At 41.1% G+C, this 27,328-nt stretch overlaps 1 protein-coding gene across 4 annotated transcripts in view; it reads right to left on the bottom strand.

Annotated features, from left to right (window-relative positions):
* LOC145279961 (uncharacterized) overlaps positions 1 to 27,328 on the bottom strand; it is a 52,206-nt gene that overhangs the window by 8,822 nt on the left and 16,056 nt on the right. For 2 of the 4 annotated variants that reach the window (XM_080131562.1, XM_080131564.1), the window contains exon 1: positions 4,008 to 4,105. The exons of 1 other annotated variant lie outside the window; for it this stretch is intronic. The gene's annotated coding sequence lies outside the window, so the exon portion shown is untranslated. Of the gene's footprint in view, positions 1 to 4,007; positions 4,106 to 27,328 lie in introns of those variants that run through there. One more of the 4 variants, XM_080131563.1, reaches the window with a different exon arrangement.

Genomic DNA, 27,328 nt, shown 5'->3' with positions numbered 1-27,328 from the left:
CTACTAAAACACATTGTCACACTATGTCCAGCTCTGAAAATTTTTCTAAGGCTGTAGGATTGTGCATGAGTGTTTGGTTTGCAGGTCTGAAGAGAGGATAATGGAGAAGAGGGGAAAAAATCCCCAAAATTTCTTGTGTCATTACATGACAATATATTTTCATTATATGGCAAGTTAGTTGGGCATCTTCTAGTGGGTGATGGGCTTTGTGTTGCCATGGCATTCATAAAGCCTAGAGCATCTGCCATCACCACTTTGGGAGATGACACAGTAAATGATACCCATCTTAATGGTATGATTAAGGAGGTTATCACCAGAGTATAAAAAAAAGACCCAGTGTGGGGCAAATGGTGTGTATTTGGCCAAGATCTTAGAGTATGAGTTGATGCAATCTCTCTCACTACCAGTGTATCATCGGTATATGATGCCGCTGTGGTAGATTGTGCTTGCTGGTTATGTCCAGAAAGGCACTTCCATCATATTAACCCCATTGAACACAATTCCATTATTAAAGAAATAAACTTGATAATCCTCTAGAAGACGACCACCTTACATTTGTTCACTGATTCTGCCTGTGTCCATAAATGGATCCTCGATACCTTTATCGGCAGGGTCAGAGTATTACCCAAACCTATCATTAAGATGCTCATTTGATGGTGGCTTGACATAAGAAAATTGGTGGAGGTATACTTACTATCAATGGATGTATCTTTGCTCAAATCTAGCCCAAACTAGGCAGATCAATTAATGAGAGTGCATCAGAGGTGGCTTGATGCAATTAAGAGGAAAACTGAGCCTGTGCAACCTGCCTACTTTCATCCATGAGCTCAGTCTGATTTGACCAGATAGAGATTTTCAAGACAACGTGGTCATCCTGGTGTGAGAAAGACATTTCTTTGTGAAACAGATTGACACTGGGGTTTCTAAGGCTGCTGTGAAAGCCATTGGCAGAGAATGTGAAGAGAGTCAGTCAATCCCTCACCCACGCACTGGTAAGAGGGTGCTTTAAACAAACATGGAACCAAATAGTGCTGAATATTATACATTGCAATGAGTCCATTTTTTTATATTGATTGACTGCAAGCTCATTTGGTTTGCCATCTGGTAATGCTTTCCTCGACAAGATGCAAAAAGTGTACTCAGCCAGCTGAAGATGCTCTTCTATGAACTGAGCAGGACCCACTGACAGAGATTCTGACAGATAATGACACTGCCTTTCAGAGCAGTTTGTTTAAAACCTTCCTAAATGAGTGAAGAATCTGACTTTGATTCTGCTGTGCATACGTCTCCTCTGATAATGTCATCTGTGAGCAATGTTACACAACATTAAAAATGTTCGCAGCTTGAAAATGATGTATTATGCCAGAAGCAGTATACAGATACGACATCATGCCAAAGCATGACGTATCTTCTGTTACAGTACCTGCCAACATGATCTATCGGTACCATATATAGCTGGAAAGAATCAATAGAGCTTCAGCACTGGCACACAATTATCAGTCTTCAAAACGGATGACCAAGTAAAGGTTCCACATGGATGATATACCACAAGGTATGAGGGAGACATGTGACTGGAATTACCAGTACACAGAACATATTGATCAATGGAATGCCATGCCATGTGAAAAATCTGACGCATAGTAGGACCATGCCCACCAACAGTCTGTTCTAACATGTCTTCAAAGATTGCAAGTGAAAGAAAATTGGAAAGAGACCAAGTGAACAGGCACCCAGCATAGGTGCAATTGATTCCTTTTTAGATGACATTTTGAAGGGAGACCCACTAACTGTACCGCCGCAAAGAAGCACACAGCACAAAAGACCACCTCCTGGATGTTTCATGTGTAATCATATGATCAAAAGGGAATGTAGTAGTAATGATACCACCTCAAAGAAACAAAAGGTGTGCTATCTTTGCTACTGGTTCAGAGAAACCAGAAGAAGATGCAAGAAGATGATGTGTTTTATAGAGAAGGTCCAGATAAGCCACATGAAGTGGTGAGTTACTGAACATAAAAGACAGCAAACTAAGGGAAGGGAGGCTGTATTTCACTCACGCTTGAGCAGTAAGAAGACACCGCCAAAATGGCCGAAAAATCAAGTTGTTGTTGTTTTTTAAAACGAAATTACATTTATTAAAATCCATTATTTCTGAGTAACTTTTTTTTCCAGAAAGATAAAACCCTGAATTATATCATATAGAAAGCAGAATAATGTAAAACTTTTTCTACTATTTTTAATTAAATTTTAAATGTTAAAATTTCCCCAAAAGTTAACAATTGACATTTTTTGTCTTGCACAAAAAACGTATATATATAGTTAAAAAAAAAAAAGAAGGTTTTTGAAAGAATTAATTTGTTTATTTCTTGTCTAACTAAGATTTAGGGTGATTTTCTATGAGAATATGCAAAAATATTATAAGTACCTGGATTTCAAATAATTCCACTTATTCATATAAGCAACCAGTTACTTCGCGTCGATTTGAGACAATGTTTACATTTGTACTTGATAAAAAGAAAACTACCGAAGACCAAATAAGCCAAAAAAAAAACTGATTTTTCAGTGACAAAAATTTCAATGTATTATTAACGCAGAGGCTGGCCAGTACCAGATGGGTGACCATTTGTATGAGTTTGGTTTTTAATGTGTATGTAGGTCAGGCTCCTCAAAATGGGGGGGGGGGATTTAAAGCAGAATAAAAAAATTTATTTCAGCGCGTTTGGTCCACCGTAGTTGAAAGGCGGTAAACGTTTTCAAACGGGATCGAAAAAATGATGATATTTTTAACACAAAGGGCACAATATTTATCGATTTTTTTGTATCCATTCTTCAAAGCATTCCCTGTTTAATAATGGTCATGCATTATTCGACTTGTTAAAAAAAATTGTTAATTTAGTTATCAAAGATTTTAAAATGGTTTTTTTTATCGTATAAATATTCAAAAAATTATTTTTTTTGTTTTGCTTAACTTAAATTAATTATTTTACTTAACATATTCACTGAATTTCACACTTCAAAACTCAAAAGCGGAATAATTAAACACAATCGAATTTCTGATATTCAGACGTCAAAATTCGGTATGCAAACAAGTTTTTTTTTTTTTTTTTAATCTATAATCCTGTCCCTTACAACAAGACAATGTTTTGTTCAGTTTCAGATGATTATTTTAAGCATATTTAGAACCCCCTTGAAACACGGGGGTGGGTTGTAAGCAATATATATATATATATATATATATATATATATATATGAAAAATAAGTACATTGTTATAAAGTTCATTCTTCTCTTAATAATCGCTGAAAATTTCGTATTGATTGGATAATTACCTCATTTTTGGTAGATTTTTAAAAAGACGGTCCGTCAAAAAGTACTTACCTGCCCCCCTCCCGTTTTAGCGGTGCCTAGCAGTAAGCCATAATTTTACAAACTCTACAGAACAGCTGCACAAGTACCTTTAAATTATACGGATAGTTGTTATTATTATTTAAAGCTTTCGAATGATTTAAAAGTTCATTCACAAACAAATATTTGAATTTCGGTGTGATGCTTTAAATGTTCTCTCCAATCATGTAAGAGTTACGTCCCTTGTCTATGACTTTTATTTCGTTTAAAGTAAACATCTACTCATTAAGGTAACTTATTTTGGTTTAAAAAAATGTTTGGAGCATCTTCTTTCGCTTAAAAATTAAGAAAACGGGAAGAAAAAAGAAAATATTTCTGATGACATTTTCGACAACAGTTAAATTTTAAAATCTAAGAATTAAGAAACAATAAAAGCACATTGAATTGAATTCTTGCTTGGTTTGCATCAAATTTAAAGATTTACAACAAAAGGCTTTTTTGAACTCGAATTTGAAAATCAATCGTAAAACAATTTCGATAATGATTGGACCTAATTTCCACCACTAACGACCATCTCAGTGATCGCTTTACACTCGTTAACTCTTATCCTCGAGTGGCTTTCGGGCCTTGATAAGTGGTGACTGTTAATAAAAACAAAACCTACCTTTATGCATTTCTTCTGTCTCATTTGTTTATCTTGCAAGAAGAAAATTAATAAAATAATCTCCATGAAACTTAAAGAGTCAACAAGGGAGACAATTCAACATAAACTCGAGGTTTAGAGTTAGATATTTTTTTTAGATATTTATATACTTGTATGTGGAGGGTTTACTTGTAAGCAAATTAACTGATCATGTTGAGTTTTGGAAATGGAGACAGACAAAAATAATTTTCTCAAAATTCACACGCATTTCGATAATGCATGATCATCCTTTATAAAAATAAAAAAATGTTTGTTTTGTGAAAAAAAAAGAGAAAAGAACTCTATCGTGTATTATAAAGTTTCTTATATTTATTTTACTTCCAGAAATATGTTATAAAAACATTATGTTCATGTTGTATTAAAAATAAAAAGGTGTCTATTTTGTTTAAAAAAACAAACAAACAAACTGTATTTTGCGTTATTATAAGTTTCTTATAATTAATTTTTAAAAATAACTTTCTCAACAACAAAACATATATATATATATATATATATATATATATATATATATATATATATATATATATATATATATATATATATATATTGCTGTTGTCGTTGTTATGCATTTATCTTCGATTCGGGCTTGCAATTGCATTTGTTGGCTCTGGCTATGCACTCTCCCAATGCCCTAACGAATGATTTCCGCCTTAGTAGAGAGCACAAGTGCCCCAAACGTAATATTTAATGGATGCAAATGTGGACTGTATTTAGTTTATTTTTATGCAAATTCAGATAACTATGAAATTTGTGAAATGTTTACAATAGGTATAAGAAGACATTGTTAGAGATTAGACTAATATAAATAACAAGAGACAACACAAAGGTAAGGTTCCAAAATGTTAGACCGGCAGATGTTGGTATTTATTTGCTCCCCCGCAGAGCAAATTAGGCACAAGGCCGATTTTTAATGTGAGGAGTGAAGGAGAAATGGGGACCAACTTCCCAGACTGTAGAGGAGTTGGATAGTGACACTGACCAAGGTCTTGGTTGCCCCAGATATGGTCTTTGCTTGCAGTATCTGCCAGAACAGATACTACACTTTGATCTTGATATTTAATTTATTCCGTTTAAAGGAAAAATTACAATTAAAAAAGTTTCAATATAAAATTTGAAAATTTAAAAAGTAAAATGTCCAAAAGACAAAACAAATTTAGGCACAAGGCCCTATAAGATCTGGGGAGGGGAGTGTTGCGGGGTCTTTGTAATTAAAGTAAAAATTGGAGTCTTTGGCGACTTACTCTTGACTGGCAACATTTACCACAATACCTCATTCACTCTGTTGAATCTAAAGCTAACTAATGAATTCCCAGCGTTTTAGCAAAAAGCATATATTTACAATTTCTGTGTGTGGGTGTGGGTGTATATGTGTGCATTTATTTATTTTTTTTTATTAAAATAAGTGTGTATGTGTATGTGAAAAAAGTTTAATTCATTGGAAAAATAAAAGTTCTTAATTTGGTAACAAATAGTTTGTGTTGGGGAGTGGGGAAAATAACCTAGAAAAAATGATCAAATAAAATTGCCTAGTGCCTTGTTAGTAAGGTCCCTCCCTGAGCTAATCTAAGTAGTTAGATCGCCTACTGTTTTCTGGGGTACCGAAAACAAGCGGGGAGATCCCTAGTAGGGATTGGAGTGGATTCTTATCGGGTATTGGGGGAAAAAATAAATAAAGCATCAAAAAACCAGGGGGAGGGGCATGGGGAGTGGTAGAAGGCGACCTCCGAGTAAGGGTTGACCAGGAGTGACAAAATAAAAGAAGGGTAGGGTAATGGTAGGGTAGCCTCGGAAGGTTCTCTAGTGCCAAAACAAACAATCGGGGGACCGGATCTCATTTGTACCACCAGGCAAGAGTCTCTTTAATTTTCTATTGCTAACCTAGAGGGATGGGTTCCATAGGACCCAGTACCGCACGTGCCATGCCTGTGGTGGTAACACGAATTCAAACTTGGCACCTCGTCGGATGCACAAGCTAGTGTCATGCACTCACCTCCTGTCAAAGACCACTCGAGGCAACCTCCTCCAATCGCATCTGATCTTTACTTTAAGTAGATGTATAAAATAGACGATCAGATCCCGATCTGGAACAGATATCCCTTTGCAGATTCGCTTGAGTCATGCAGTCCATATGACCATTCTCGCTACTGCTAGGATCACCAGAAAACCCATTCTTTTCTCCCTAGGCAGCGGTGGATCAATGTTCTCCACAAAGTATGACTCGTTGAGTTCAAGCAGGCACTTGGCATCGATGTGAGCCGTTACCTCATTGATATACCCTAGGAGGGTCTTTAGCCTGCTGCAGCGGAAAAAAGCATGACCAATCATTTCCATCATACCTTTGTCGCAGTGCAGGCAATAGACCCAGGTCTCTTCTTTGCGCAAGTGGAGTTTGTCAAAGAGGAGCAGTGCATTCCAGACAAGTCGGCAGGTAAAGGAAAATTCCGAGTTGGTAAGAAAGTCTCGTCCCGGCGCCCAACTCCACTGGGAGCAGGCCTCCTCTAACGACATCCCAATCCACTTCACTAGCAGTTCCTTTTTGCTACGCCCCACTAACTCCCGATAAAGCCTGTTCCTAGACTGTTTGAGGACACTGGTCCCCGGCAATGCTCTAAGTGCAGACCGGCATTCAGCGTAGAATTTTTGTTCCCCCATCGGTCTCCGCCGAGCTTCGACCGAGGGGTCAGATATGAGATTGGAAAACGAGATTCCAACCACAGTGACCCATGGAATGTTACGTACAGTGAACAGTTAAGGAAGGCCAACCTCTCTGCATGCTTGTTATGCAGGAGATCAGGCAGTCTCAAACCTCCCTCGCTCGGATTTCGAATACAGATTTCTCTGCAAACATAATGCGTTCCCTCGTTCCACAAGAGTGAGTCGAGGTGCTCCTGTAAGCTGATTCGTTGTTCTGCAGGGAGGGGAAGTACAGACAGACGGTAAAGGATGAGCAGAAAGATGTATGTAGCACACACCTCCGCCCAACCCTTCAAGGACAATTTCCTTCGAATCCAAGTCATAACAGAGGATTTGACCTTGGTCTCTACTTCTAACCAGTTTTTCTCCAGCTGGAGACCCGGTCCGAACCACAAACTGAGGATCCGGACCGAGCTGTCGATCCAACTGAAGATGCCTGGAAGCGAATTTATGCCGGTCCAGGCACCCAACCGCAGACCCACCGACTTACTGCGATTGAAAACGGCCCCTGTAACTTCTTCATATCGAGCGAGCGCCTCGGTGATCGCTTGAATGTCTGTGGGGCAAGACACTAACATGGTGACGTCATTGACATATGCAGAAACCCTGGCTTGTGTGCCTCCAGGGAGAGCTATTCTGTGCAGGACTGGTCTAATCGCCTCGTCCCTTAACTTGCAAAGGAGGGGTTCCAACACCAGGACGTACAAGAGAGGCAACAAACCAGGAGACGGCGAATGACTCCGACAGCTTACCGTTGATTTGCACCGCTACTGTTGGCCTGTCATACAGTACAAAGATCCACTTGCGGAAGTCCGGATTAAAACCGGCGGCCTCCAGCACAGATCCCAGGAACCGATGGTCCACCCTATCAAAAGCCTTGGATTGATCCAAACTGATCAGCGAGACCTCGGTGTTGTCTTCTATCCCCTCTATTATCGTATGGATCAAATGAAGATTGTCCTGAATCGATCTCCCCTTCACAGCTTAGCTCTGGTCTGGTTCGATCAAGTCAGTGATGACAACCTGCAAACAATTCACAAGAACCTTGGCCAAAATCTTTAACTCTGTGTTTAGCAGAGTCAAGGGTCTGAAATCATCTAAATCTTCCTCCACACCATGCCGTTGACCTTTCCTCAGCAATGTGATCACTCCCTTGGTCACCTCCTTGGTCACCTGGAACCCTGGACAAACCAATGGTTGAATATATCCTTCAGAATAGGGACCAACATGGGCGACAGCCTCAAGTACAATTTGTAGGGTAGACCATCAAGCCCCGGAGACTTGTTGCAGCCGATCTGCTTCAACGCAGTAATGATCTCATGTTTCGTGACAAGACCATCACAGCTAGCTGCTTGAGCTGCCATGAGGTGGGGCGAGTTGGCCAAATAGCTGCCAAACTCTTCGACCCTGGGTCTGGGAAGTTGGGTGAAGGGCTCCGATAGATGCTCCCGAACCCCTCGCAGATCTCCCACGTCAAAACGAGGGCATGCCCTCCCAGGTTGTTTACTTTTCGAATGTACCCATCTGAACACCGCCTTAGAGCAGCCTTACGCTTAATACTGTCAACGTTAACAGCCTCGTTCGAGACTTTCATTAACCTAGCCCTAACTATCTGGCCTTCGTACTGCTCGCTGGCCAAGCAGTTGAGGTTTTGTTTAGCTAGCGCTATCTCTAGGGGTTCCGCTCCTCCACCGCCTGGGTCAGCCTATTCTCTATACGCTTCTTGGCCTTAGCCTTATCTAGCACGAGGCATTGGCTGTACTGAACCGAGAAGCATCTAATCTCAGCTTTGAGATTAACCCACCACTTACTCCCGGTAATTGTCCCCATTAATGCCCGCTGGATTAACTCTGTAACCATCAACCAGTAGTCCTCCAGCTCCAACAAGGTGCTGTTGAACTTCCAGTATTCGGCCAGTTTGGGTATAGAGCTCAAGTTCAAATGGGCCAAACAAGTTTAAAAAGTGGAACGTGGGGCAAGATATGAAGTCTACATCGCCTCTTCTGACTAACATCCAATCCAAGTAAGTACTTGAATGGGAAGGCACAGTAGGATGCCACGTCCACATCTTCTGCCCCTTATCTATCTTGGGATCAAGGATGGCATTCCAATCACCCATTAAGACTACCCTCTCTGGATCATCTATAAAGCCCTCCATCCATCGAAAGAAGGAAGCCCTCTACACAGTGGAATAAGGCGCATAAACTGCGACTATCTGAAACACACTGCTATTAACGGCAACAGTGACAACAATTACCCGCCTGCCATCGTCCACGTGAATAACATTCACCGACGCTGATAGGGTGCGATTTACTAGCAAGGAGATTCCACGGCTATAGGTATTGCCATATACTAAGTAAACATCATAGTCGTTCACCAGCACCTGACAATCCCCATCACAAATAATGTGGATCTCCTATATAGCTGCAATATCTACCTTGAGGAACACCAGATCTCTCAGCACGCACGAGGCCTTGCTCCAACATCTGAGGCCCCTCACATTATAAGTAGCAAAGTGTTTTGGGTTTTTTTATTATATTTTTACCCCAAACAAGGCAAATTGCCACTTTGGTGTAAGGGGCTACTATCAGGGCAACAACTACTGGTGTACTGTGTAGGGATTTGGGCAGCAAGATGTCGGTTCACGTTACACATGAACCTGCACGTCAGTACAGTTGGGGAAGCAGGGACCTGGAATGGAATTCCAAAGTCTAGCGGTTCTGGGGAAGAAACTACTGGAGTAGAAAGATCTTTTACATCTAGGGATCTCTACAGCGTGGGGTGGGATTTAGCAGCCTGTCGGGTTTGTCGAGGGTGTTCACGTCGTGGGGGCATAAGTGCTTGCAGTTCGTCAGAGCATTCATCATTAAAATACTTGTAGAACAGGCAGAGGGATGCAACATTTCGTCGATGGCACAGGGGCTGAAGCTTAGATACCAGTTCAGGGCCTATCAAATTTGCGACTCTCTTTTGAACCTTGTCAAGGAGTGAGGGACTAGCAGCAGATGCACCAGCCCAAATATGGCAGCAGTACTCCATACATGGGCGAATGGTGGTCTTATAGAGGTACAGGATACTTTTGGGTGTTAGTAGTTTTCTAGCACAGTAGAGAGAGCCTACCTTCTTTGTAGCGGCCCTGGCAATGCTTTTAATGTAATTGTTCCAGCTCATGTTTCCTGCGACCATTAGGCCAAGGAGTTTAAAAGATGTACTCTCAGATAAAGAGTCGTTGGCCATTGCTATAGGTGGTAGATGTTATAAAACAGAAATACAAATCTCAGGCGATTTACGCGCAATTCCGCAGGCATTGGCAAAATAACATTTATATTTTTCTGCCAATAACAATGCCTCCCGCCTAAATTAAACACAGGCTTTCTCGAGCCACTTTTTCATCGCGCCTCGATATAAAAAAGGGGCAGCATGTTCAAATCGGCAGTTTAGACAGACCGACCAGTCAAACACATCATGCTTCGCGTTCGCTGCTTCCTCCGCCGTCTTCGACGCCGTCTTAATCATCGTCTCCACCGTCGCCACGACTGCTATTTCACCGACACACGAGTCAAACATTCAACCACCTCTCTTCTCACCAACGTCGCCACGGCCGATACCTTATCGTCGTCCCAGTCAACTTCGAGTAAATACTAACCATCCTTTCTTTTTTTTTTTTTTCTTCTAACATCTCGTTTGTCGAGAATAAATATATGCATATATATGTATATACACAATCTCCGTGTTCACGTTTTTCTTGCTACCATAAACTTGTCTTAATTATAACATAGAGAAGGTTACTTGTAATTATTGAATGAAACTAGTTTAGTCTTGGCGCCATTGAACGTGACCATCCATTTTTGTCCCCATTCCACTACAGATTCCAGGTCATCCTCTAGTGTTTCTGCCATTTTTTTTTAGATATGTGTTCATTTGTTTTCCTGTCGTGCCTGTTATAGAGTGTGATGTCATCAGCATATATACCCATCTCAGAGGCAATTTTGTCGGGGATGTCATTTATGAATATCAGGAACAATAGAGGTCCAAGGATAGACCCTTGGGGCACTCCCGCATTTATATCATATTGTTTAGATGTACAACCGTCGAGGACAACCTGGATTTTTCTCTTATCTAAGAAGGATTTAATTATGTTACATATTCTACCAGTGATACCATATGATCTAATTTTCCTGAAGAGACCCTCATGCCATACGCTTTTAAAAGCCTTAGATATACCTAGAGTTACTGCTCTGCCCTCCCCCGCTTTGTCCAGTGAATGGTATATACGTTCAGAGATTACAGTTAGGATGTCTGCTGTGGAACGGGCTTGTCTAAATCCATATTGTTGGTCAGTCAGAAGTTTAGCATCTGTAAGGTGATGGAGTAGAGCATGGTTGATTAAGGTCTCAAATATTTTGGCAAAAAGTGGGAGGAGGATAATTGGGCTATAATTTAATGGGTCAGTTCTTTCGCCAGAATTCTTGAATACTGGTACCACAGAAGCAGTTTTCCAACAGCCCGGAAAGCATGATTCATTAAGGCATTTGTTGTAGAGTTTGGAGAGAACTGGAGCTACTTCGGCTGAGCACTTTTTTAATAGCACAGGTGGGATGAGATCGGGTCCACATGCTTTTGAAGGGTCAAGGTGTTTTATGATAGCATGCACCTGAGCAGGGGTGATTTTCAGGTCGTTTAGCGTGGCGTCTGTCCACATAGGAAAGTCAGGTAAGGGGTGGTTGGATGGGTTCAGTGTGGAGTTTGAGGCAAACCGACTGGCAAGCATGTTAGCCTTCTCGGTTGCTGAGCAAAGAACCTCGTGATTGTTGGTTAGTGGGGGAATTGTTGATTGCCCATTGTTCACTACAATGTTGTAGATTTTCCAGAAGTCACGAGTTCCTAGTTTTTGTGCTTCGATGCGTTTTTTAGTGGTTTCTGTAAATTCTCTCTTAGCAGTCCCTATTTCTTTCTAAACGTTACTTCTAGCTTCTATATATTTCTATCTGTTTGAACTGGACTTATGTCGGTTAAATCTGTGGTATGCATGCTGCCTTTGAACAGTAGCAGTTGCGCAAGTCGAAGTAAACCATTCGGGAGAGTGAGGCTTGCCATAAAATTTCTGCATGGGAACATGTGCTTCAATTGCAGTTTTGAACCATTCAGTGGTATCATTTGCGCAGTGTCCAGCAGGAAGAGAAAAAATAATTCCCCATGGGGCATCTCTGATAAGATCCCTGATGGCTTCCCAGTCAGCCTTTTTATAATATCTCGTTGTTTTGAGCACTGGCTCTTCAGTTTTGGCTCTAGAGTTTAGGGCGATTTCAACCATTATCACTGCATGATCAGCGTTCTCAAGTCGTTATACAATCATCGGGAACTGTAGTCAAAAACAGATCTAGAAGTGATGCATGTTGTTCTTGCTGGTCAGAGAAACGGGTTAGAAACGTAACCATTTGTGATCGGGAGTGAGATACAGAGAAGCTATGAGTTGTGCTGTCTGCTGCATCTGTGTAAGTAGAGAATCCAAGCCAGTTTTTGTGGTGAACATTAAAGTCACCAAATACATGTACTTGTGCGCTAGTGTCAACCATTTCATTTTAAAATAACGGGGTCACCATTTTCCTCTAGAGGACTACGATATATAAATCCTAATCCCGTTACAAAAGAAAATGATGAAACGACTGGAATGAAGGAAACAAAAACTCAATTGCTGGATAAGATAAACGTGTCGTTTATTTACTGTTGAAAGAATGAATGTTTTAGATATAACACGTGTTCATATCTGCGTTCGGGTGTAACCATCATTTGTTGCGGGACTTGTAGTATAGAAGGAAAAGGAAATGTGTGTACATCTAACGTTCGGGTCACTATCATTTGTTCACGCGTGGGAAGAGAAGTGAGTAATGTAGTTGAAATGGGAATGATAGTCCAGCATGTAGACAAAGAAAAAGATAGAGGGTTAAGCTGTTCGCCATGTTAGCAGTCAGCTACGCAGAGGTGTTCTCTGGCACAAATTGTAGATAGAGAGAGAGAAAGAGTGAGAATGTCAATCCAGTTCATGGAGAAAGAAAACGTATAAAGTGTACGTACTGTTTGTTAGCTTTTTGCCCCACATGGTAGCAAGTGGCGTGAGGCGCGCCTGCCAAAATGGCGGTGGCTGGTCCATAGACCAGTCACCTCGGAAGCTGGTCCGAAAAGAAAGAAGCTGCTTATTGCTCTTGCTTTTATAGTTGTTTCCGGTGGTCTTTTGCGCATGTGTGGATTTCCTTTGAAAGGGGAAGTGACGATGTCCATGTGTGCGTACATGTGTGTACATTAGTGTGTGTGTGTATACACGTAAATGTGAGTCTATGTACGCGAACGTGAATATATGTACGCGTGTGTACGTGCGCATATGTTTGTGTGCGTGTATGTATATGACAAGAAATATTGCTTGCGATGTGAACGCGTGTTTTGTGTGAGACTAGAAAAGGCTCGCGCAGAAGTAGTAGCACCAGATACACCGAGAGAGGGGGAGGAAAGAAGGAGGGAAAGAGAGAAGAAAATACACCAATTAGAGGGGGAAAGGAAGGGGATGGGGAGAGTAGAAAGACACTAACAGTAGGAAAAAAGGAAGGGGAGGTAAATAGAGAAAAAGGAAAATAAAATTTCTACACTTAATAAGTATTTTATTTTTAAACAATACAGAACTTTATAAAATAAACATTTAAAAATTTATTTTATTAACATTATTTAAAAATGTTTTTTAACAATGTTCAAAGTTCTGCTGAGTGCTGCTCTGCCTGCATTGTTTATGAATAAAATAGCTATTTAAATTTCTCTTTTCTTCAAAAATAAAAGTTATTTAAAAAGTTTATTTTATAAATTTCTGTATTGTTTAAAAATAAAATACTTATTAACTTCAGTAATTGTTTGTTAACATTAAGTGAAAAAAAACGGTGTGATCCCTTTTAATTTCCTCTCCAGACATGTAAGTATTACAGCCCTTTTTTTTCTGCCTTTTTCACTTAGAGTAAACGTCTGCCGCCCTGTAATACCTCTGTGGACATGGTCCGAAATAATAGCTCTTTAGTGCCTTTGTAGACATGGCTCCAAATAGTAGCCTCTTACATCCAAGTGGCAATATGCCTTATTTGGAGTGAACAAAAGTAAGAAAGTTAGTTGCATGTTTTTTGAGTGTAGACAATTTCTTAATTAATCGACTTAATATATGAATAACTTTCTCCTATAAAGAAGAAATAAAATTGGAATCTTAAAAGTGCTTGTTTTTAGTTAAAGAAAAATATATCTCTAAATATGTAGCAACATTTCTTGTTGTGTAATGGGGGTACCAACATGGCATACAGAGATGTGTACTTGTGACGGAGGGTTCATCTTAACGTGTGTAGGCGTTTTGTGCGATTGTTTGTGACGTGTCACTAATGTCTACAGTGGTTCTTCACTTTCTGAACCCACGTTCTATTTATGTTTCAATGTTATGATCGTCTAAATGTTCATATGCGGGTGTGTGTGTGTGTGTGTGTGTGTGTGTGTGTGTGTGTGTGTGTGTGTGTGTGTGTGTGTGTGTGTGTGTGTGTGTGTGTGTGTGATGCATGTATTTTCGACATACCTTATTCAACTACGTCGTTGATTTTGGTCCATCTGGATTGCATCTTGTTCTAAAATGGGAAGCTGGAACCTGTTTGAACGAATATGCATTCACTCTAAAAATGCTGACTGTATTTTATATTATCTTTATTTCACTTTCCAGAATGTTGACAGCAGATGAATATGGAAAGTGAGTTCTTTTTGCTATGTTGGGTGTAATAATAGCGCTGCTCTTTCGTTTCAGTAACTTTTATATAGACTCTTTCATTCCGGTTTCATGATCTAACTTTTGTATGCACTCACGCATGCGCATAGCAATTAATCAATAAAGCGGGGCGCCATATTCAGTTCCCTTCTTACCACCCAAACACACGTGTTCCAATCTTATTCTTACACATCCATGCACAACACAGCAAGACATGGTGGCAAAGCGGTATTATCATACAATACACAATCTTATGACGTCACAGACAAAAAAAGAAAGGTAAAACAGCGAGTAAAAAAAAAAGAAAACGTTTTTTTTTAATCTCTCGCACGCTGAACGAATTTTTTTTCTAACCTCCCACGCCACACAAATTATCTGTTCCTTTTTTCTTCACACTTTCTTATCGTAATGGCCACAATTTCATTACAAGTCCCTAGTTTTGATTGGGGCTCGACATGTATTGCCGAATCATTTAAAATATTCCGACAACGAATGGAACTTTACTTCACCGTCAAAGTGACAAAACACGAGGATAAAGTCCCTCTAATACTTTTCGCGACCGGCGAAGAAGGGTTACGCCGCTATAATAGTTGGTCGATGTCAGATGATGATCGCAAGGATCCACAAATAATATTTGCTGCATTTTTGGAGCAGCTAGAACCGGCAACAAATCACCGTGTTTGTAGACTGGAACTCGGAAAATACCAGCAGAGACCAAATGAGTGTAGAGCTGACCTAATGCATCTATACCCTGAGAGATTTTGGGCCTATTGGTGCATTTCGGAACACTCACAAGCTTGTTGTCAACCCCAATGTACCATGCCACATAAACCCACCGAGAAGGACACCTATAGCCATGTGCAGAAAAATCAAATCGGAACTTGACAAGATTGAATCGCAAGGAATCATTCGCCGCATCAGCGAACCCACAAACTGGGTAAGCTCTCTCACTTGTGTCACCAAACATGACAACACAATTAGGGTTTGCTTAGACCCACGAGCGCTAAACAAAGCTCTCATACGGCCATACCACCAAATTCCAACTGTCGAGGAGCTCAACCACCGATTTGCAGGAGCAAAATTCTTCTCAAAGTTGGACGCTAAGTCTGGGTACTGGTCTATAAAGCTCGACCCTGAAAGTCAGCCACTAACAACTTTCCAAACACCATTTGGAAGGTATTGCTTTGAACGACTGTCATTCGGTTTGTGTGTCAGTCAGGACATCTACCAACTCAAGATGGACAGAATACTCGAGAAATGCACTGGTGCTTGTGGTATATGCTTGACGATATCACCATATAAGGGTCGACAGAGCAGGAACATGACAAAAACCTAAGACGTTTCATGGAAGTCGCTACCGAATAAGGCCTTACCTTGAACTCGGAGAAATGCAAGATCAAATGCCGTGAAATATCCTTTTTTGGAAACTTGTACACACACACCGACCCCCAGACTTCTTAATTCTATTTTTCTCCTTTATGAGACACGTCATCTCCCTCCCAGGGAGATGGGGGGAGACAACCATTAAACCCAACCGTTCCGTTCTAAGTCCAATTTCCAATTTCAATGATTCTTCTCAGGTAACTTGAACCACGTGACCCACACGTACTTTCTGTCAGCTGATCAGATGCTTCCGGTGACACTTGTCTATGATATGATTATATTATATTTTGACAGCTTTTATCAACATTCTTCATATCCATCTCTTGTTTATCTCACCAGTTAGATAGATCGATCAAGATGGATAGATACATAAATAGATAGATAACTAGGCCGAGAGATATATCGATAATACACATAGATAAATAGATAGATCGACAGACAGATAAATAAATAACAAATACTTTCTTGTGTTCAACCTACTACATAACATTGAGAGAAACTCACAAAAAAAAAAAACTAATTGCTATACAGCGGTACCTCTATCTAAAATCTATATTTTTAGATAACTTTCCGTTTTTGTAACAACCGTTTAAAATTCATTTTTATCTTATACAGGTTCTCTATTGTATCAGAGTGCCAATAAGAACCTTAGGTATTCTACTACTCACTATACCCTTCCTGAGACATATAGATGCATATCGTCTTTCGTGATCTTCTCATCCTCTTCACACTCTTAAACTATTTTGTATGATAACAATTTCTCCTCGTTCTTTCATAGTTTTAAGAAATTTCCTCGTGTTTTGATATTGTTGGTATTACAGTCGTCTTTTCCATCTTCTTTATTTCTTTCAGCTTTCTGGCAAGGATCATGTATTTGCTTGGATTTGCGCTGTTTCTTATTTTATTGTCCAATACACACACACACACATTAAAATTTATAAATTCATTTGCACGAGAATTACAGCATTCACCAACACCAAACCTTTTGGGTCAAAAAGCAAGACTCTTAAGAACTGGCCGACGTAACTGAAAGCACTTTTCTTTCTTTTTTTTTTTTTTTGTCAAAAATATGAATTTTTGACCAATCAGAGCTCGATTTAAAAAATTATTTTTGCAAGCGTCTGGGAGCCGCTAAAGAAATATAAAAGGCGTGGAGAACTTCTCTCTTCTGAGAAAAGAATAACCAACACCAACAGCAACACTCGCCGAGTGAAATTCAATACCTGAAATGACAGCTTTTCTCGCACGTCAAAGAACATTGTTTGACACTCTCTCTCTCTCTCTCTCTCTCTCTCTCTCTCTCTCTCTCTCTCTCTCTCTCTCTCTCTCCACCACAACACATGGTAGGACTTTTTCTCTCGCACTTTCAAGTCTCCACCTTCTTCCTCCCTTCCTTCTTTCATACCGACTACCACCTTGGCGCACACTAAAATTTAATTTCTTTTCTTTTAACGAAAATAAACAAACGTTTATTTTACATTATTTGGTAATGTATTTCATTTTATTTCTTTATTTCAGGGGATTTATGCAAGTCCCCAACAATTGGAAACCCCGACGTTTGTCTACAGATTTTTTGTCTCTTTTCTGGTAAGATGAAGAAATATAGTATTCGTTTCCCCCCCCCCCCCTTATTTGTAATATAAACAACCATGGTCGCTAGATATAATCTGTAGCAACCACAAATTAAAATAAAAATATATTTTCTATTGCGAATTAATGTAATTCGACCACACACTTGACCAATCAACTTGCAAGGCACAGATTCCATTTGTCCCCTAAAGAACATTTTAGCCACCTTGAGACTCACAATCGGTAAACAGAGAGAAATATGCAAGCATCGAAGACAGACCTCTCTCTCTATATATATATATATATATATATATATATATATATATATATATATATATATATATCCTGTCCATTGGACACTCCAGCTTAAACGATTTTCGCTGAAGATGCTGGCTGACCTGGAACACCATTAAGAACTGCTACCTGACGTGTAGTCCTGCTCCTTTTTTTGCACTAGACACAGTCAAACTTTAGACCGCCAAAATAAATTTGTTGTTGTTTTTGTTGTAAAAGAGTCGTTGTTGTTTATATCATGCTGCATGTTCAACTAATTATTTTACAGGGGCGTACTCATGCATCCCTAAATTCAATGATTGAACAAAATGATGCTTCATCTTCATTCTGTGATTTGTCTTAGTATAGCATTGTAGCAACCCGCTATGTCCGGCCAAAATAAATGACAAGCAGAAACATTTCCATGACGATCACTGCTTTGAAATGCCTTTGTGTCATTAAAAACGCATAGAAACATGACGTTGTGATGCTGCGATCACACGCATACATAAAAGTAAAGGAACTATGTTTGCGCTCCCTCTCGCTTGAGTATGATGATCAGTCTTGAAGCAGCAGGTGGGCACTATAAAGACATTTAGCCGCCAAAATCAAAACAGTTTCTGTCCAAGTTCTCAAATGTAGCACGTGTTCAAGGAAACTGTTATCTTCGTTAGTAAATGTGGAGTGGAAAGAAGAGGATTAGTAGTAGACAAAATCCATGTGTATGAACATGGACGAGGACAAAAGGCTAGGAAGTCCTGCTCTAGTAGAAAAGTTCATGTATGTGTACTGTATTGGCGTCAGAGTCTGGCGGTAGAAAAGCTGGATTATTTATCTTCTCGTTGAAGTTAAAGCTAGGGCTAAGGCACTAGTGAGTTCTGTTGATCCCCAAGTAAGAAGTTTGAAAATTGATCCGAGCCATGTTGAGATTTTGTTAGTACTACATGCTAACCAAGAAAGAATGTGCCTTGCATTCAATCCTTTTTATAAACTCTATCACATGATCAGCACGCATCAGAGATAGCCTTTGATTCATCAAGCCAGAAGGGAAGTTTATTGCTTGCACCAATCAGCACTGACCTCATAAACCAAAAACAGATTCAAGCACTTAAACCACAAGATGTCTCCCCTTCTGTGGTTACAATTTTTTGTGGAATGAAAGATAGTATTATGTTTTTATAGATGTTAAGTGTAAATCTTCAATTCATTTCACGCCTTTTTCAACTTTAGTAAAGTTTATTTGACATGAACAGGTTTCTTTTCCACTTACAGGCTGTGTCATGCATGCGACATTGAAAAGAAGGTGCTTCCCAGCCTGGCTTACTGCTCTTTTAGCTAACATGGCTTACTCTAAACCAAATTATAAATACTTTTTTAAACAAGCCTGGTTACCTGGCTTCACCTGGGACATATATTTTTGTCATGGCTAATACACGTTTTATCTGCTGTCGATAAATTCTATTTTCAATGCTTCTATCATTCAATTTTTCGAATATATTGATTACCTAGACGAAATATTGTCGATAATCATCCAATACCCGTCTCCTACTTATCCCTACAACTGGTAGCTCCATTTTCTTCATAGATTCCCCAAGCAGATTAATACATCAACTTTTATTGCATTTGTATTTCTTGCTTGAATGAGTCTGTCCGTTTGTGTCTCCATGTTTCATTTTTCTGTCCAATTTCGTCTTTTGTTGTTTTTTTAGATATTCAAAGTGCATATATTTGCATAGTTCCTATTAGACCCCTTTATTAATCCAGTCATGTCTGTGATGTATTCAATTAGGACTAGAGTGAATGTAATAATAATGACAAGAAAAGATAAAACAGGCAAAATAGTAGATTTCACCATCCCAGTAGTTTTCAAAGTGAATATCAAGATGCTATAAAAACTATTCAAATACATATCGTTTCTGGGAAAATTGAAATAAAGCAGGAACATGAAGAAAGCTGTACTATTTTGATGGTTTGGACAACTTTTCTCATCTTAAGTGTTAGTCGCACAAGGTTTTGAAAATTAAACCTCTGACCTTCTTCAGGTGTATCTTCTCGAATTTGGGAACCTGTATGGAATTTCAAATGGAACCATTTATTTAATCCATGGGAGGTAGCATGATTTTGTTTCATCAGCCATGATCGCTTAGAAGAATTCAGCAATTCACAATTGTATGCTTTGTATCAACCCACAATGAGGATTGAACCTTTAACCTCCAGAAGAGAGTCACTTAAAACTGAGTTCTATCCAATATGTTATCCGTTTTGCCATGAGTCCTTGGAGACCGAAATTCCATGACAAGATATTGTTGACACTCATCTCATAACTGACCGCTGCTTATTATCACAGCTGCCATTTCTGGTTTCCACAGTTTTGCCTATTCATAAACAAATCAATATTATTATATCGCTTTGAATTATTTTTAACTTATCTCAATTGTGTATTGATAATTGTTTTGCTTCATTAGAACATTGTCCAAATATACACTAGTATGTTGAATCACGTAACTTTCTTTTTTACACCATCCAACATATTCTTACATCAATTGTTCTCACATTCTGTTTTATTGCTTAAATTAGTTTCACCTGTTTGTATTTCTATATTCTATAAGATTTAACGCCTTTCAGTTCCTAATATTATCTTTAGTTTATGTTTAGTCATTTGTCTGGATATCCAAAATGCATTTTTTTGCATACTTCTTTGTAGAACTTATAAAACCAGTCATGCATGTTCCTTTATTCGTTTTGGGATAGTTTGATGCGATTTACAATTTTGTCTCTGTGATACTATCTAGTGCCCCACCTGCACAACTAATACTACCGGGATGGATGAACACTGAATTAAATGACAAAATGAAAGCAGCAAAGGATCCATTGTGCTACACAGATGCAGTGACGCCATGAAATACCAGGTGGAGGATCAAGACAGAGATTTGGAAGAAAGTATATAGTTTCCGGTAAAAGGAAGTTGAGAAAAACCGGAAATCTAAATTTCCGGTTAAGAGTAAATATATTTTAGGGGAAACTGTTTGTTGAAGCAGATCGGAAGCAGAGCATGTGAATAAAGATTGTGACAAGAAACTTTAGGGAGTCTTAGATGATATAATTAATTTGAGAGATGAGAGATTTAGCTCAGCTGTAGACTAGAAACATAACCCTAGCGACACATACAAACAGATCCATTTATAAAAGTCTGCATTTGTGTATTTATATTATGTACGTAAATGAAATATGCATGCCATTCGGTAATTGCCAACACTAAAATTCCGATAGGCCAGAGAAAAATACAAAAAAAGGAAACTACACAACATGCATTTGGGTAAGGCAAAAAGAGAGAAGGTTAAAATTTTTATTCACAGCGTATTTATTTACTGCAGTTGTGTCCTATTTTTGTCTTCATTATTACTGTATATTGTTTATCATTTTCAGTATTGCAGATATAAAATATATCTCATCCTGTTAGACGAAACAATAAGTCAACTGGGTCTCTGCAGATTGAAAAGACCCGGCTTACAATGGAGCTATATTAGCTCTGGGTAGTGTTATAGAATAACACGTGTGTATGGAAGCAAGGAGAACTAACAAAGTAATTCAGTTTAAACCTTTATTGAGGGTCAAGGTGAATAGGTATATATCTTCAATCAGAGCCGGAATGGTCAGCTGGGCGTTAGGAAGGCCGGAATAGGGATCCAGGTGTTAGAGAGGTTGGAGTCTTGGCCTGATCAGGGGCCTAGATGCTGGTACGGTCTAGGGATGACGACCGGGACTGGAATAGGAGGAGTATCGCCACCACTGTTGCCACTAAGGAGTCGCTGAGACGAGTTGGGGTTCGCTGGTGGTATTCCTCAAGGGAACAAACAGTGATAGGTGAGTAGGCACTTTTGAATCAACTGCTGTCGCCGAGAGGGGAGCTGCTGGAGAGAAGTGGAGTCCTCTGGTGGTAGGCCTCAGGGAACAAACAGTGATAGGTGACTAGGTACTTTTGAATCAACTAAAGGGGAGCTGCCGCTGCTAGAAAGAGTTGAGGGGAATGGCTGTGGCTGCTGCTGCTGCAGAGTTGAGGGGAACAGATGTGACTGCTGCTGCTGCTGGAAAGAGCTGAGGGGAATGGCTGTGGCTGCTGCTGCTGCTGCAAAGAGTTGAGGGGAACAGCTGTGGCTGCTGCTGCTGGAAAGAGTTGAGGGGAATGGCTGTGGCTGCTGCTGATACCGTTAGCGAGGCGATCTGCTCTGGTCGGCAATCTGCTGGTAACTGCCTTTTTTCTTTGACGGTCGGCTTATTTATACAGCGACTGTGGGCGTAGTAAGAAGCATAGCAGCTCCGGAGTCAAAATGGCTGTTGTATTTTTTATTTGTGTTAGTTTTTTTGTAATTAACCACACATCGGGATTCGCTTATTTGGAGGTATATTCAATTGTATATATCCAATCAAAGCTGTAAAACATTGCAAATCAGTTTATGTAGGAATCACGTCGCGACCGCACTCCGTGACCTAAATGTTTATGTTTGAAGTACATGTGAGAGGGATTGTCAGGTGTATTATTAATATTTCCACTCCTAATTTAGTTGACGCCGTTAATGTGTTTCCTGCCCGGATGATTTGCGGGTTATGCTGTTGATGTGGGTGTGGGAGTGGATGTGTTTTGACACCTCGACATGTATTTAATACGGCTCTGAACATTTTGCCGACAAACAACATTTGTCTCTGCGCCGCCATTGTTGTTCCATCGTTCCTCCTTATTCCGTGCTTCGTTTATGTAACTGTGTGGGGATCTTGCGATATAACAATGCCCCCCCCAGATCTCGATCACATTTACATGACAAAGTCTCTTAACCGTGTAGGGAGTTGTCCTCTTGTTGTTCTGGCTGGTAATCTCCTGGGTTGACTGGCTTGTGAGGATGGCGTCCGATTCTCGTCAGGATTGCATGTGGGGCCGTTCGTGGGGCGCTGCTCGTCGGTGACGCTGGGTGGGGATGGGAGGTTTGTGATAGACAGGTGCGGCAGGCGTGGTGCTATTCGTCGGATGTGCGCCTGGTGTATCCAGGTTGTGATGCCGCTCTCATCTTGTACTTGATACATCATGCTGTTGGTTTTGGTGATAGTGAAGCTTCCTATCCATTGCATGTGTGTTGATTGGGCCGTGGCTGATTGAGGCCAGTGAAGTAGGACCTTGTCTCCTATTTGTAGTGAGTTCTTGTGGGAGAAGTGCTTTGCGCAGCTCTCCATTTTGTGATCTGCTTCATCATTGGCCAGGGCGACACAGTGATGAACCTGTCTTAGCAGGGTGTTGATTTGCATGCCATACGCACCTGGGTCATCGCTCCTGGCTTCCTTTCTGTGGGGTGTAGGCAAGCCGATGCTAGGGTGGCGACCCGTGATTGTGAAATGCAGGGAGACACCGGTGGCCTTGTTGGGAGATTCGATTCGAGATTCAAGAACATCTGTCCACTCACAATTCCTGTCTTCACACAGCATGCAGATGGCGTTCTTCATTGTCCGGTGATGTCTCTCTATGTTCCCTGAGCTCTGTGGGCGCCAAGGGCAATGCAGTTCCTGTGTGATGGCCATTTGTTCGCAGAACTGTCGATAGACTTCCCATGTGAAGTGTGTGCCTCAGTCGGAGGACACTATGCATGGGATTTCTCTGTGTCGGAGGAAGAACTGGTATAGACCACGGGCGGCATCGATGGCATGGTCTCTTGCACATGGTATAGCCATGAGGTGCCGGCTGAAGCTGTCCAGTATTGTAAGTATATATCTTTTTCCTTTTGAGTTGGGCATTGTGATAAAGTCAACAAAGACGAGTTCAAAAGGTCTCTTACCCCGCTTGCAGTGGCCCATGGGCCAGCAGGTGCGTCTACCATAATTTCCCTTGCATTTTGCATGTGATGCAGGAATCAGCATAAGCCTTGATGTCGCTGTTCTTGAATTCCCACCAGTAACTGGAGAGGAGTTCCTGCATCCATGTTATGCCTGAGTGGTTGGTGGCGTTGTGTGCTTGATGGAGGTATTTGGGTCTGAGCTTGTATGGTACGACCAGCCTAGGGGAATGTTTGTGGTCTCTTATTATTAGGACCGTGGTTCCCGGTTCTAAGAAGAATTGATGTAGCTTACTCTTGAACAACTTGGCTCAGTGGTCATCGGGAACAATTTGTGGACCGTCCGGGTATGATGCTTGGAGTGCGTGTATTATTCCAGCCAGGGTCTCATCCTTCTGTTGTTCAGTTGCAATATCCAGGTGTTCACAGATTTGTTCAGCAGGAATGGAGGAGTAGGTGTGGTATGCGAAAAATGCGTCGCTGATGCGTCTTTGCATGTGGGCGTTCCGTGGTGTGTGCATCTTGGGAATAAGTTTCAGACTGTCGATGTCACCGATGCACATGATGGGATGTAGATGCGTAAACTCAAGCCCTCCAGTATGAATGTCCTTCCTGCTGAATTGGGGTCGCTGGGAGTCTTGATCTTCTTCTGTCCACAGCCTCTGCTGAGCATATCAGCCTAAACGTTAGATTCGCCCTCCACGTATTCTAATACAAATTTGTAGCACGATATCTCGTCCTGCCATCTTCATATTTTTGCATTATTGAATTCTTGTTGGTCAAGATATGTCAGCGATCTGTGGTCGGTGAACACAACGAAGGGACGGTTACTTAGAAAGTAGTCAAATTTCAGTATCGCCCACTTCACTGCATATGCCTCGCATTCCATTGTGGACCAGCTTGCTCTGTTGTATTGAAGGAGTGGGACGCGACTGCGACAATTTTCTTCTTCCCGCTGCTGGACTCTTGCATCAGAATTGCTCTGCATGCGACATCACTGGCATCAGTAGTGAGCGTGAAGGGCATGGAGAAGTCTGGAAATGAGATAACCGGCAGGGAGGATAATCGGTCCTTGATCTTACTGAATGCTCTGTCCGCATTCTCGGTTCAGTGGAATGGCTTGTTGGCCTTGTTGAGCTCGTGTATAGGGGCCATGAGTTTTGAGAACATGCTTGATTTGATCTGTTCAGGAAGGCGCGTCTCAAGGAATTGTCTGATCCAAACCAGGCAGCCGATGAGACTTTGGAGTTCCTTTCTTGAGGTTTGGGGTTTCATTTCTCCTATGGCACGAACATATTCGGGGTCGGCCGTTAACCCTTCACTGTTTATTATGCGGCCAAGAAATTTGGCCTCAGGTGCGAAGAAGGAGCATTTGTCTGGGTTCAGCTTGTCCAAACTTTTGGAGATCCATGAACAATTGTTCTAGCACGATGATGTAGTCCTTGAACGTCTTAGCATGAACCAGGTTGTCGTCGATGTAAGATGATATGTTACTGTGTGATGTGACCGTGGCTAAGGCCTCTGCTACACAACGGGAGAAGATTTTTCCAGACAAAGTGAGACCAAAAGCCAGGCGAGTGTACTGGTAGCATTTGTCCTTCCATGTGAAGGCTGTTTTGTGCCGGTCCTGCTCATCTATTTCAATCTGCCAATATCGACTATGCAGATCAAGGGATGCAAAATACCTGTTGCCCTTACCGATTTTGTTGAGCAGGTGATCCATCCTGGGTATTGGGTAGGGGTCCAGGTCGACTAGCACCTTGTTTTGCGTTCTTTTAAAGTTTGCAACAACGCGAATTGACCCATTTTTCTTACATACGGCAAATACTGGACTGTTGAAACCTTTGGGGTTGCTGCAGGTTTCAATGATGCCTTTGTTTGCCATGCAGCCAATCTCGGCATTAACCTCCTCTTCCAGATCTTGAGCAATCGGATGTTATTTTTGGCTGTGTGATTGGCCATCCGAATGGGACAGATGAATGTGCCTTTGTCGCCATTTTCAGTACCGATGATGTCAGCATAGAAGATTAATAGGTTGGTGGTGGCCTCTAGTTTGTCTCGGTTAGAATGGTTTAGTAGTGTGAGTCCTGTGTTGTGTTTTAGCCATGTAAGCTTTTCATCCAAGGTGTGGACTGTGGAGTTCATGATGGAGTCCGATAGCTAGGTAGTCCTGGATGACATTGGTATGGGAGTCGCCTGTGGGATTGTTTGGTGACGACGTTTGCCGTACGATGTTAGCTGTGTGTGTGGACCTCCTTGGGCGAGTGTGCGTTTGAACTCCACTTTTGCTTTTTCGTTGTCGACCGTGTACAAGATGAGGGTATCATGGCATAAGATGTTTTGGGCGATCAGGATTGGTGTAGATTGTGCCGTTATTAGGGTGTTTATGCCACAGAATGTGGGTGTGTTCTGGTTGCCGATTATAACGTCGCATGTTAGTTGGCCAAGCACGGTAATGCTACCATTGATGCTCCTCACTTGGACGTCCGAGCGTTTTATATGTTTCTTGGCTTCGTCTGGCAGCTGTGATGCTGGTATGATGCAGATCAAGCATCCCAAATCAAGCATCGCGATGTCTGAGAATTTTGTGTCGGCAATGTAAAAGGTGGAGTAGACATGGGGTGAGTAGTTAGTTTGTTCTTGAAATTGAAGACGTGATGACTGATATTGGAGTGGGTCAGGCGGGGCATCACATCTCGTCCTGACCGAAGTGAAAATCCTGGTCCTCTGTCTCTGGCATGTTGTCACCTGTTGTTGCGACAAGGGCTTGTGTTTGGGTGCGGGGTGGGTGATGGTATCTGCAATTTTGCTTAAAGCAGAGTAGGCCTCTGAGGTATCTCTGGCATACAGGGAAACCTACTGTTTATCTGCGAACTTCTTGTTGCTGATGTTGACGTTGATTGGTTTTCTTGTGTGCATCTATAAAGTTCGAGTGATTGCGTCCACTAGAGTGAGTGTGCATGTTTGTTACATGGTGAGGCTTTCTTTGGCTCAGGTAGTGCTCTTGAGAGAGAAGTGCGCAGTCTTGGGAAGTGGTGACATCAGATTTTATGCCACGATCCAGGTATCACTGTGCTTCAGCCGCTATACCAGTTGCCGTATAGTGATTGTCCATTGTTCTGATGAGGTGAGGATAGATGTTTGTGTTCCATACTTTCACCTTTTTACTGATAAACATTGTGCTTATGATTGATATGAGTCCATCAACGGATAATTCATTGTTTTTGTCCTTTCTGTGTTTTGCCTTGATGTGGACGGCCGCTTCCCTGAGCGTGGTTTCGAGTCGACCGGCAAAATCTGTTAGTTTTTCGCCGTCATGTCGTTCTAAGTCCCAGGCCTTGCTTAGATGTTGAAAGGTGGTCATTTGGCTGCCGTGGGTTGTTAGTAGATACTTCTTCAGGTTGTTGAAAGTGGACGTGTCTTGTGCAGAGTCCAGCATTTGCTGAAATATACCCTGGTCCAGCATGTCTTTCGCGGACTTGACAAATTCGCCCTCCAGACTTGGGTATGTTGTTACCTCCGGTAAGACGTGTATTGCATATATTTTGGTGAGCGCTGATATGAATTAGTTTACGTCCTGTCCAGGGCGGAAGGGCTTCTGTTGTCTCATGGCGTCCTGAATTGTTTGCTGGTGCATTAGTATGCTGTAGTCGCTGCTTGTGTGAGGGGTGGTAGCTGTTGTTATTGCTGTTGATCTCAGGGCGGTTGTCATGGCATCTTATGTCATTTAAGATCTCCTGAAGTGCCTCTTCCGATAGTTGTGTCAAGCC

The sequence above is a fragment of the Euprymna scolopes genome, chromosome 7 (genome assembly GCF_053919585.1).
Source record: "Euprymna scolopes isolate OS-2025 chromosome 7, ASM5391958v1, whole genome shotgun sequence".
NCBI lineage: Eukaryota > Metazoa > Mollusca > Cephalopoda > Sepiida > Sepiolidae > Euprymna > Euprymna scolopes.
This window is presented reverse-complemented; position numbering and strand designations above follow the sequence as displayed.